General features: G+C 29.3%; 1 protein-coding gene and 1 long non-coding RNA gene across 3 annotated transcripts in view; one reads left to right on the top strand and one right to left on the bottom strand.

The window, feature by feature from the left end:
- LOC145242162 (uncharacterized) overlaps positions 1–13,070 on the bottom strand; it is a 103,900-nt gene extending 90,830 nt beyond the window's left edge. For both annotated transcript variants that reach the window (XR_013862665.1, XR_013862668.1), the window contains exon 1: positions 12,374–13,070. This is a non-coding gene — a long non-coding RNA (uncharacterized LOC145242162). The remainder of the gene's footprint in view (positions 1–12,373) is intronic.
- The window catches only part of LOC145242245 (glutamate receptor 2-like), an 815,605-nt gene that overhangs the window by 663,343 nt on the left and 138,877 nt on the right, over positions 1–13,385 (top strand). The window lies entirely within an intron of this gene.

Here is a 13,385-nt window from a genome sequence, read left to right as displayed (position 1 = left end):
CGAGGATGGGAAAGCACTAGTCAGACATCCACTGGATGAGTTCAAATGGAAGCGGGGCCTTAGGGGGACGTTGTTCCCCAAATTCCAGTCAATAACAATGGTTATTGTATACGAGGCTGAATACCTTCATTAGCAAATGTTCTCGAAAGAAGTAAAAAATACGGAAAATCTAGAGAGCTTGTTGTCACGCAGACTCCAGAGAAAACAGCCGGTTTTTGTCGGTGAGAAATATTTGATGTTCGTCTATGTGAGAACTAATAATAATAACCATATTATTACTATCATTCAACACAAGAAGAAGAAGACCATCAGGCGGTAACAGGGACGTCGATCAGCTGCTTGGAGTGAGAATAGTGGTCAGTCAGCAGGTTCTGGGGAGTCAGACTGTGAATTTTAAAAAAAACAAACTGTGTGACATTGTTGACATCGATTTTTGAAAGTTCTGATGACCCCAAGTTGTTTAATATTGCAGGACATTTTGGATTACATGTATAGGTAAGGAATAGGTCTGGCTTTCCATATTTACAGAAAACTGCCATTGCATCTTGATACAGTTGTTGAAGATTCCTAGGACGTCCTGTAAATGAAGATGGTAGAATAACTGGTACACCAGAATCGCCATCTTCATTCCTTGCTAAATGATCCATTAAGCCAGAATATTGAGCAGCTCTTGGTTGACTTTGATAGCTTTTAATGAAGTTAAATAAGCAACCGTCAACTTTTACATATGCAATATACTTTTCTATTTATTTTGAATTTTATTCAATGAAGATTTGGATATTCACAAATATTTTTTAAGTCGAATTATTGATATAGATTTCAATTAATGCATCACAACTTCCTGATAATATAAATAGAACACTTTGAATTTTCTGTACAGCAGTTTTTCCATAAAAACATTGTAATCTGTTATAATATTCAGATTCTTGTGTATTACATGCATATACAATGAAGTGTTTCTGTAAATCTTACGAAGTACAGTTAAATTTTGATTTTTCGATAATCAAAATGATGTGAGGTAGGTTGTACCTATCAAATTTATGTCAATGTTATATAATTAAGTAAAGTTAAACAAACTGTACACTATTTTTTCATCAAATTATGAATTTTAAATATAAGGAAAGCAATTTAAAATTTTTTTTTTCCAAAATCATATTTACATCCAAGTTCATTTTTAGATTCCATAGCTGTTCCTGATTGTTTTCATAACACTTCACGGTAAACAATATTCTTAGTATATGTTACACCACGCTTTCTTCCCTGATTATCATTTCTATGCAGTTGCATTACCTTAACTTTCACACTGTGCTTAGATCGAGCTCTTGAACATGCCACATACAGTTGACCATGAGAAAATACAGGTTGTTGAAGATATATACCAACCTTATCCAAAGTTTGGCCTTGTGCTTTATTGATGGTCAGTGAATATGCTAATCGTATTGCAAACTGTATCCGATGAAATGCAAACGGAACATTTGTATCACTTGGCTTTAAGTTAATTCTTGGAATGATAACTGTGGAACCTCTATTAGATCCATTAATTGAAATAGCAATGATGCTGTTTTGATGACATTCTTTTATTGTAATCCTAGTTCCCTTACAAAGTCCTTGATTTATGGATAAATTTCGCAGTCGCATTACTATTGCCCCTATTTTCACATTAAGTCGGTGAGGTGAAATTCCAGATGGAGTTAATAAATTTATGAACTCGATAGGATAATTTTGAAGTTCAGCATCATCATCGGAGATGTAATCTGTACTTAAATGTGTATTTATGCCTCCGGGAAGATTATTTAGAATTTCTACATTTACTGTTAAACATTCTGTATTTTGGGGAGTCATGATGATTCTATTTTCCATTTCTTGAGGGCATCAATAAAATATTTCTGAGATTAGAGAACCATTACATACCGAATCATCAGGAACATCTATGGCATCTACAGGAACGTCATTAATACTGCTCGTTAGTGTACCATTACCAAGATGAAGGAGCCATCTAGAAAACTCTTGTTCATTTATGTTAGTTCTGACGTTTTGTGTTAGTTGTAATTGACTGAAATTATGCCACAATGGACATCTTTTAAGACAGATGTCTATAATAGATGTAGGTGATCCATGTGGCACTACTGGCAAAATTTGCCTGAAATCACCTCCAAGTATGAGAAATTTTACACCAAATATTTTATCGTTACCCATTATATCTTGTAAACATCTATCTATAACAAACAGTGCATGATTAGGTATCATCGAGGCTTCTGTCTATGATGAATACCTTTACCTTTCTCAAAAAAGAAGTATGCTCTGATACAGGAGACACGTTAGAGACACTGATTTCTGTCAGAGGTACAGGTAGTTTGAATATACTGTGGAGTGTTTTCTCTGAAGTTCGTAGCATTGCAGCAATAGCAGTATCAGAATTTTTGTAGGAATTTTTGACACCCCTAACACGAAACTGCGAATACAATATAAAAATCTCGTAATTTCTCTGTTAAAGGTGGGTTATTTATTTTCTTTATGGATTATACTTCCAAAATAAACCATTACAGTTGTTTTAAAAGTAATAGAAATATATATTTTTTTTAAAAACAGTAATGAATTTTCCGAACTCAATATTTTTCAATTTTTAAACTTTAAAAATCTATCAAAATTTTTCTATTGAGTCTATTTTTACGATATTTTCAGGGTCAATGTGAAATTTTATGTTCTTTCCAATAAACCGAATATAATATTTTAGACAAACGTTTTTTTTAAATTCACGCCCCCCCCCAAGTGTCACCCATTTTGAAATGTCTATTAAAAAGTAAATAATTAATTTATGTCGCACAAATTAAAGAGAAAGGGTCAATAAATAATATATTCAAATTTAAAACAAAAAAAAATCGCTTTTTTAGAAATTTACCTGTAAAGTCCGAAGTTTAAAACCTTATTTTATAAGAACACATTGCTTTTTTTGTCTTTTTTTTGTCTTTTTTTTAATGAAACCTTGGTCCTTGCTCCTTTAATTGAAAAAATAATTAGGGCTTGAAGTACATTTTTCGAGGAGTTATAAGCTTGAAAAGACAGGGGGTCGAATACTTCACGCCTCTCATTTTGAAATGTCTATTAAAAAGTAAATAATTAATTATATCGGGGAGTTTTATATATCACAAATTGAAGAGAAAAGGTCAATAAATAATATATTCAAATTAAAAACAAAAAAAAATCGCTTTTTTAGAAATTTACCTGTAAAGTCCGAAGTTTAAAACCTTTTTTTTTTTTTAAAAAACACATTGTTTTTTTTTTTGTTTTTTTTTTAAATAAAACCTTGGTCCTTGCTCCTTTAATTGAAAAAAAATAGGGATTGAATTACATTTTTCGAGGAGTTATAAGCTTGGAAAGATGGGGTGGAATTATTCACTATTTTCACGAAATTTCTGACACTGCTATTGCAGCAATGCCGCAGTGGCGGTTATAGTACTGCTGGAGGTGAAGTAATCATATAACATGTTGAATAAAAAGGTTTTTCCTGATCCGGCTGGGGCATTTAAATAGAAGTAATTGTTGTGTGGGGCTTCTTTTTCAGTTGCCATGACAGCCTTGATTATAGTATTAAATACCTTTAATTGTTCATTGTTTAACAATTCAACATTAGGCCCGTTTGTATGTCGAGTCATATTATCTATTGGAGGATCACCTGTTGGTTCAGGTAAACCCATTGCCTGACAAGAAGAACCATGCTCATTAAATATTGCTTTTATCAAATGAATAACTGGGGGATATGTATATACACTGGCCCCGCCCTTTGCGGCCCGGGCGACAAGATCAAAGTGTAGTATCTGTTCCGACAGATACTGCAATCAAAGACCATATGTGGGGGTAACCCCACATATCTACCTTGGTTAATGTAGGGGCAACCCTTCATACCAACAGTTCCTATCAAACTCCCATTTCCCACCCATCGGGAGCTGGTCCCCATTTCCCTCCCCCCTCTCTCCCCACATTAAAAAACGGCCTTGTGCATAATTTGTTCAGTGGGGAAGCAAATAAATACAAACGGGGGGATATGTATAATATATCCACCAGTCCACTACACTTTACCGTAAAATTCGGCTAAAACAATTGTTGACGAATTACCTCCTTTGTATCGATATCGTCTGCTTGTGACAATTGAAGCGAAAACCTTATTAGGTATTAAATGCTAAAACATTTTAATACAGTTGGCTAATTGGCTATAAAGTAAGTTATTCCGAACTTTGATCTAACATTTTAATTTAAAAAAAAAAGCTTAACATTTTCTTGTATCTTTTTTTATATTAAGAAAAATGTAAGCATCATGCTGAAATAATAAAAATGCCATTCTTAATAAGGGGAGAGGGTTTGACTATTCCTAACCTTCACCTACATAACCATTTAATGAAAAAAATGTTTAAAATGTTCTTGTATCTTTTTTATAATTTTTGTTAAATTAGAAACATCAATGAACTTTGATAACACTATTGTAAGAATCATGCTGAAAGCCATTCTTAATATGGGGAGGGGGGTTAACTATTCTGAAACTTTACCTAACAATGGAAAAAAATAAGGGAAAAGTATATGTATGAACAATAAATATTTCTTCAGTTAAATAAATTATACTGTAAATCTTTAAATAAGGAATAAATAATTATTTAAACTATAATTATTGAAACAGTATTTTACTGCATCAAAAAACGGTTATGTGGAGAAGGGTTAACAATTTTGAACCTTCACCTAAACAGCGATTTAATGAAAAAAAAATAATGGTCTTGTATCTTTCCTTTTATAATGTGTTTAAAAAAAAACAAAAAAAAACTTTGATACCGCTATTGTAAGAATCATGCCGAAAGCCATTCTTAATATGGGGAGGGGGTTAACTATCCTGAAACTTCACCTAACAATGTAATAAAAATAATGGAAAAATATAACAATAAATATTTCTTTAGTTAAATAAAATATACTGAAAATCTTTAAATAGGAAATAATTATTCTTTAAATAAATTAAATCGTAAGTAATGAAACAAAGTGTTGTATTTCATATTAAAAAAAATTGTTGTGTCCATTTTTTATAGTTTTGAATATGTATGCCCTTTCGGTGGGCATTAGAAGATGATGAATGCCTGTAAAAGAAGCAAAATAAAACAGACAACACATAAATAATAACTATGTAAACAACGTGAAGATGTATAAATGTTACAAAATTACTCGATTCGACATTAAATACAATAAAATAATAAAAAGGATTGATATGCCGTAAAACAAAAGCAAAACAGAACAAGACGTAAAATACGTTTTGAATCTGTGTTACTCAGTGTATTTGCGAATGGTGACTTTGGTGATTTATTTAATAAAGTCATTCTTGACTTTTGTAACATTTATTTCGAAACATACTTTTTGTTATGCAAGGCTTACTCAAAAGTAAATAAAAAAAGATAAAGTAGCACAGTAAAAAAAAAAAACGAACTCGTAACGTTAAATGTAAAAATTATATTTATTACTGAATAAAATAGAATAAGCGTTCCGTATTCACTACAATAATAAACAGAAGACATCGTTAAAAATGTAAGTAAAATACTATTTAAACTGTGGAACGAAAACTTCTATGCATAATTGTCTTTAAAATAATCCAGAACCATAAATAGACAGTTCATATATATATATATATATATATATATATATATATATATATATATATATATATATATATATATATATATATATTGTTGTTGTTCGGGAAGTTTTGGAAAATAAAAGGGGTTAATGATTTTTTAACTAATAAAGAGTGAACAATAAAGGGAGACAATTCACATTAATTAATGTTTGCGATGATGATGACGCGTTTCATTAATTAATGTAAGCGATGATGATGACGTGACACCGTACGGACAAGCATATTAATATATAGATAATAATAATAATGAGGTACAAAAGTAAATGTCTTATATAAGTTCACCCTTTGTACGTAGAATACGGTTGTTGCTGACGTCAGTGCAATGAAATATATTTTAAATATGGACATCTAAAAAAATTGAAAATCGAAGATAGCGAGTTGAATTGTATTTGTTTACTGATAACATAAAACAATAAATGAGGGGGGTTGGTAATCGAAAGATTCGTGCACGTGTTTCCCTAAGCAATTATGGAGAGAGAAAACTAACTATCTATCAATCTATCTATTTATTCATCTGTCAGTATACCTTACCTTCCTTTTTTCTTTCTTACCCTCTCTTTATCTTTCTTAACCTCAGTTTACTTGTCACTCTCTCTCTGTCTGTTTATATATATATATATATATATATATATATATATATATATATATATATATATATATATATATATATATTAGTTTTTGGACGAATCTTAATCGATCGGAATCAGGAATTGAAAAGTAATTCAAAGCTTGTAATGGTATATGAATCGGTCTTTGGATCGAAAACAATTGTGCCTATTTTCCGATGTCAAGGACAACTCCTGTACTTGTCTTTTTGTTTAAAACATAAATATCTACTGCTGTAATTACTAATAAATATTTATTTATTTTAAAACACCAATAAAACTATAATGAATAGATCTACCTGTAAAGTAGTATTTTCACTTTTGTGAAATATATGTACATAATAACATAGTTTTTTTTATATATTAATGCGAAAAAAGAAAACATTTAACAATATAACTCTATATATGAATATTTAGAAATTTGTAAAGAATCCGTTTTGGAATCGGTTATTTTTATGGAAACGATCATATCGAACACTATGTGTACTTGTATGAGAATGCAAAAATATATATTTCCCTCACTATTATATATATATATATATATATATATATATATATGTAAAGAGTTAGATGGATTTACAGGTATTTGTCATGAATTAATTTAATTTTACTCGAATTACAACTTCACTCCCTCTCCTTGAATAATGTCTGACTCTTTATTATTTATGGCTGCCACATGGCATCAACAATTACATAATTTCTCTCAATTCATTTAATTGATGGTTGCATGGAGGAAGAATGCTACCTACTATGTCAAAGTCGACTTCGTGACTTTCTTTAAATCTCCTGACTTACAATATTTCTGAATTTTTACACTGATGATAGCGAAAGCATGAGACCTAGTGGCTGAAAATATAATAATACTAATACTACTACTACTAATAATAATAATAACAATAATAATAATAATAATTAATATTTATTTATAATAAATTATTGAGTTGCATGTCTTTAATTAGTTTTAAATACACACGCATATATATATATATATATATATATATATATATATATATATATATACATACAGTAAGTTCTCAAATACATATGACGATTAAGCTACATAGAATATTCTACGTTTCATCCACGCTAGGATTCATCACAGAATATTCTGTGTAGCTTAATCGCCATATATATTTTATAACTTACTCCCTAGCTCTCCCTACGTATTGAGCACTGTTGAAGAAAATACTTAAAGTTTACGCATAAATTTAGTAGTTCGTATATTAAATTATGTGATCAAATGAAGTTGTATATATATATATATATATATATTTGTATATATATATTATATATTATATGGAAATATTCTTTATTCACATATATTTCCTTTTTACATACACCAATTCTTTTTGAAGAAGCTCAACGTAATTACAGAGCATATACTTAATAAATGACAAAAGTCTATATTCTCAATTTTATGATATTGGCCATCTAACAATTTATTCCTTTAATTTAGTTGACACTTACAATTCTGATGAGCTGAGGACAAAATAGATTACTGATCGATATAATAATTATGTGATTGATTTTATGTGTCAACTGAATTAAAGGAGTAAATTGTAAACTGGTCAACATCATGAAATTTGGAACAGTCTTTTGTCATTTATTCATTATACAAACATACTCTCACACATACACACACACACACATGTATATATATATATAATAATCAGTCGAACAAAACATGTTCATTATAAATTTCAACTTACAGTTTTAATTTTCTTTCTCTCTCATATATATATATATATATATATATATATATATATATATATATATATATATATATATATATATATATATGAGACTTGTTCAAAGTGTAAAGTCTTGTATTCTCTTTAACTCCAAGTGTTGTAGAGATACGAAAACGGATGTTGTACCTCCCAAACGAACTGCAATTTGCTCTTCCAGATTTATTTTTCTACATAATCACATAATCAACTTCATTCTAACCCTAACTCCCATTCATAATAAAATTTTGCCATAAATCCAACAATACACCCTGCTTCCCGCACCCGTCAATTAAATAATATTTTCCTAGAGTCAATATCTGCAAAAACATTAATGTATAAGGTCATTCATCAACGCAATTCCTAACAAGCTCTGATCCATTCAGGACATTTTTTGGACTGGTTATCGTACCCCCCCACGTACATACACACACATATATTTATTTATTTATTTATTTATTCATTTAATATAATCACAGATTATACATCGTATTTAGCTATATATTTCTCTTTACTCTAAATATATACGATCACCACAAGGTGTAACGGTTCGCTTTTTAACGTATGGCACGAACTAGAAATGTGAAGTATAGAATATTTATTCACGTTGCAATGTCGAATCTTTTACATTTCCTTGTTCATGTACTAATCAAAAAATGGAATTGGTTAAAAAATTATGCAACAGCAACATTATTTAACTGACGTTTTCATCTGTTATTCAAATAAATATTTATTTCATGCTGGCGTTTAGAAACTTCTTCTGAGTAGTTTTTAAAGTTTATGATTTGGTATGTTTCGTTTAAAAGAACATGATTTTTCCGGCGAATCTTTCGATTCCACATTTGTTATTCTCGTTAGGGGTTTTATTCGTTGCCTCATGAATATTCTGGCAATGTATTTTTAATATTAAAATTAACATTTTTCTATTGCATACTATAATACTTATATTTTCGTTTGAATCTATTATTTCTTTATTATTAATGTTCTTTGCTGTAGCTTTTTATTTTAGTTTGGTTGGTAATCAGTTATACATTAATTTAGAAGTATTATTTTACAACATGTCTCGTATCTATTGACAATATTGTTATGAATATTGGTAATACTATTACTGTTACTATCACTAATTAATATTTATTATCAGAATATATATTAGTAAAAAAGAACTCCGGGATACGGTGACCCTATACGGCTTTTTTCAGGTAACGATGTGGAATGCGACGTTTTTCCGGACACTTGTTACGATATTTGCCCCGCCTTAAGGTGTTATTTATAATTTTCTTTGTATTATATACATGTATATTATATACTGTACTGCATTTCGTTACTAATTTTAATGCCGTGTCCCAGGGTTCTACTGAATATATAACAACATGTAATAGTTAATGGATTAACCTTATTCCAATGGGGATATTTTTTCTTTTATCAGCGTCGCGTGGTGATTCTATAATAATTGCTATGAACATTTGTAGTATTTACTCTGAATATTATTAGTATTTTTTCTAAAATGATAAATGTATCTGCGGGTCACTATTATTAGGACGACAGTGCTTATATTCGTATTAATAATTTTAAATGTCAATTAAATATTGTTTGAATAAATAAAACCAACATTTTAATGATTATTTTACATAGTCTCTCCAGATCATTAATATTCTCTATCTGTTTCCAGTCGAAATAATTGTTAACTTAATATATTTCATATCAATAAAATGTCACACTTGAGTTCTGTTCACTACAATTCAGTTTTCGTCGAAAGGGTGACATATATTGATTTTGAAACAATTCATTTTGAAATAAATACACTAAGAAATGATAATATTAAGATAATATTAAGAACTAGGATTTTGATGATTGAACGAACAATTTCCTTTAAATATAAAGACAAGCATACGAAATGAAATAACTTAACGGTTTTTAAATATATGATCATAAACTACATATTTAAACTTTATTTCATTACTATATTTATGATAACATTTCATTTTTGTTGTTTTATTCTTGTTATTGACTTCATTACATGTTTATTTATTATTATACTACGGATAATATATATATATATATATATATATATATATATATGTATATATATATATATATATATATATATATAATACATCTCTCTATATTTAATACAACTACTTTGCCCTTCAATACAAAATCATCTTTAATATGTTAGACATATGTTCATTTGTGTATGAGTCATACTCTGCCGATGAAAATTGTTATACGAGGGTTATATTATCTCAGTTTTTAAACAGTCCTTCTAATGTTTTTTTTCTGCAAAACAATTTGGATTGCTTCCAAATAATTTCATCTCTAGAAAGATAAATCCGAGATAAATATGACAGGCTAAAAATATAGATAAAATAGATAAAATAAGATGAGCACCATAAAACATATGCAGATATTCAAACACGTTTGATTTTGCAACACAAATTACTTCTTTGTAGACAGATGAAACGAACATTATTTTGTTAATACACTTAGTATTTCTTGTTCAATATCGTTGCATAGCATCACTTATGGTTAAACTAACACATTTTTAAGTCCTTTGGTATTCATATCAGTTCGATTTATCATATACTAGTAGGAGAGTCTGATGTTGCCCGGAATTGATTGATGATCAATGAATGTTTCATATTCATATTTTTAGTCATCGATATCGATGAAATCGCCTATTTTTCAATCACATTGGATAATTGCCTGCTCTAGTATGGGACCCATCGCGGTACATCGTTAAGAAGCTTCACATGTTTACTCGCAATGACTTAGTCCACAGTCAATTGTAATCTATATTTCACTCCAGAGAGGCTACTGTTTATTTTATGACAAAATTCTTATATATATATATAATTGCATGAATTATAGTTTATAATGCAAAAGTCAAGTAATATGATTCATTTGTTCTCTAAACAGTAACATTCATTTCAAAAGCACCACTGTAATATCAAACCCACTGCTGATTATCGTGACACCTTGAACTGATGATACCCGAAAGGATGAAACACTAGTGTATGTATGTATTTAATTATTATAGTAAATAATTATATATATACATACATATATATATACATATATATATATATATACAAATAGAGAGAGAGAGAATGAGAGAGAGAAGGATGTAATTGTTAAACATTTTTTAACCTTGATATGTCTATTCAAACAATTACGCTTTTTAATAGATTAAGCATTGTTTTAACGAAATTATAATGTGTTCATTAAAGTATTGCAGATGATACTTTATTCATTTTTAAATGTCTAATAATCTGACAATATTTACAAATAGAAATAAAATTTATCCGGTTAGCTTATATATATATATATATATATATATATTTATATATATATATATAAATATATATATATGTGTGTGTGCATATATATACGCACATTTATATACATATATATATATATATATATCATAAATATATATATATCATAAACAAGGATCTTAAAATAATCGTTCGGTTTACTATAAATAAAATAGTTTTCTGTTTTTCTGCTGTAAAAGAATTATGATTACAAAACAATAAACAATCAAACTGCTTTCTTTAAGTGCTTGTTTGATCATGTTTGGAGTAAACGTACTTTCAGGCTACAAATAAAGTCTGTGTAGATCAAGTTGGAATTCTATGGGCATGGTAGATTATTGGTAAAAAAGGGTGGATAATTTTTCACCCAAGGGCGGATGCTAGTATGGGCAAGTATACATTTGAGAAAATGCATTTTACCGTCTCAGAAATTATCCATGAATAGACCATATACGAGTGTATATCTAGTGATTAATTCTGCTGCCAAGCAACTTTACTTTAGTGAACATTTACTGCCTTGTTGACATCTCGTTTAGTGTATGTACGACCTTTTCTTTTGTTTATAGAATCTCTCCATACAAGGTATGGCGCTACTTTATTTAAGCAGCTAAAAATATAACTTCAAGGTTAAGAAATAGTCACAATTAAATAGGAGATGTATAGAATCCACTCAACAAACAACAGTTTAGGCCCTTTTGGCAGAAATATTTTCCATAGAATAGATGCGAAGACTATAGGGCTGCCGAAAATAAACCTTAGATTTATAGAAGGATTTTTGCATGAATTATGAAATAGCCTTTATTTATTTGTTGTAAAAGTTGGGTTTGCATGTGCTTATTCTCACCGAACCAGATTATAAAAGATGTTGAACGCCTTTTATAAGAAAATACAGTAAACATATATTCATAAAAATATAGTATGAATAGAAATAATAACAATAGTATTACTACTACTATTTAGAATAATAATAATAATAATAATAATAATAATAATAATAATAATGATAATAATAATAATAATAATAATAATAATATGGCAAATCATAATAATAGGAAAACTAACCTGAATGTGTTTAAGGGTTCTTTGAATCATATTCCTTCGCTGTTGGTATCTGTGTACGTTTCGGTTGGATTGATGTGAATTCTAACGTTAAGAAACAGCAAAAGCTTGTGGAGTCTTTTTCGAAGATTGATTTCGGCTTAGAGCTCAGATTTAATTGGTCGGTAGCCGAAGCCAACGTACCGAAGCGCTTCAATAGATTCAAAAGTATTCGGCACTTGAAAGAGATAACGAAAGGAAGTACAATTAAGAAATGACTTGAGGTAGGGGGAAAATGAACAAAAACAAGGAAAGCTAAGTGAAGGGTGGAGAAGGTAAATGTGCCGATTTCTCTTGTAACAGGAACCTGGAATTCTGAAGGCGGATTTAAATTTAAGGAAATGGCATTTGCTTGACGCATCAAGTCACAAATCGATACATTATTCACCAGCTATTAACAAGAGCAAAAAAACAACAACAAAAACCACTAACAGGAGAAAGGATGATGTGAAAGAATAATAATAAAGAATATAAAAATAATGTTATGAAATGTGCAGACGCAACAATAATATATTTATAAAGTTTTCGTCTGTTTGTGTATACGTCCAAATTGAAATCGCTTCAGAACTATTTTCGCCATAAAACGTTAACATTTCAGACTCTGTTTTTTCGCTGTCACTCACTCTATTTCTGTATGTCAGTTCGTTTCTATTTCTTTCATAATCAGCCATTCTTTTCCTCCCTCTTTCTTTCTATCGATCTTACTTCCTGTCTCGATCTTTATGCAAATGTGTGTGTGTGTGTGTGTGAATGAAAGTCCAGGAACAAGTTAAAGGGTTTTCTATGCTAATTCCTCATATTAGATGCTTAGGTCTTCTGTTATTTTTCTATTCTATCTACGTATTTTCCTTCAAATAAATAATAGTTGCGAATGTATTAGTATTAGGCATTTTGTAATCAGTTATGAACAGTAGCATTTTTTATGTTTTTTTTTTTTTTTTTTTTTTTTTACAAAGGCATCACCGCATTATCAAGG

The sequence above is a fragment of the Euprymna scolopes genome, chromosome 1, assembly GCF_053919585.1.
Source record: "Euprymna scolopes isolate OS-2025 chromosome 1, ASM5391958v1, whole genome shotgun sequence".
Taxonomy (NCBI): domain Eukaryota; kingdom Metazoa; phylum Mollusca; class Cephalopoda; order Sepiida; family Sepiolidae; genus Euprymna; species Euprymna scolopes.
The sequence above is the reverse complement of the archived record's forward strand: the minus strand, read 5'-3'. Positions and strand labels throughout refer to the sequence as shown.